Source organism: Panthera uncia, chromosome C2 (assembly GCF_023721935.1).
Source record: "Panthera uncia isolate 11264 chromosome C2, Puncia_PCG_1.0, whole genome shotgun sequence".
Classification (NCBI taxonomy): Eukaryota; Metazoa; Chordata; class Mammalia; order Carnivora; family Felidae; genus Panthera; species Panthera uncia.
The window spans coordinates 9901067-9901581 of record NC_064810.1 but is presented as its reverse complement, the minus strand read 5'-3'; positions in this window follow the sequence as shown (position 1 = coordinate 9901581).

The window sequence follows — 515 nt, the reverse complement described above, 5'->3', positions numbered from 1 at the left end:
TTAGCAACTTGTAGGCGTCCACAACTTTTCTGTGTCAAGTCGGGGTATTCTTGGAGGAGAAGGGAAAAGCATCACAACTTGCACTTTTAGGTGTATCTTATTTTAATTTCCATTTTTAGGCTGTCTTTTATAATGCGTATACCATAATTATATCAGCACAGAAGTGCAGGCATGTAATTTATAAGTAAATCGCTATGCATAGGTTTTCGGGTACGCTAATTAAGTTTTACTTGTGTGTCACATGACCGAGAGAGGTTGGAAGTAACTTTCGACTTTCAGAAGCTCCTGTTCCCCCTAGAAAAGGTTTTGTCCAATTCAGTCCATCATGGGGAGAAATGCCAGTGGGCCGTCTGAGGTGTGTGAATTTTGAGTGCCGGCCTCTGCGAGTGTGCGAGCGTGTGTGAGAGAACGCTCGAGAGAGGAAAAAGCCTTTACTTTTCTTGAGAGAGGCTACTCGAGACCATACATACTTTGAATCAGGAGTGCGGTGAGGACAGATATCCCTGATGGGGGTC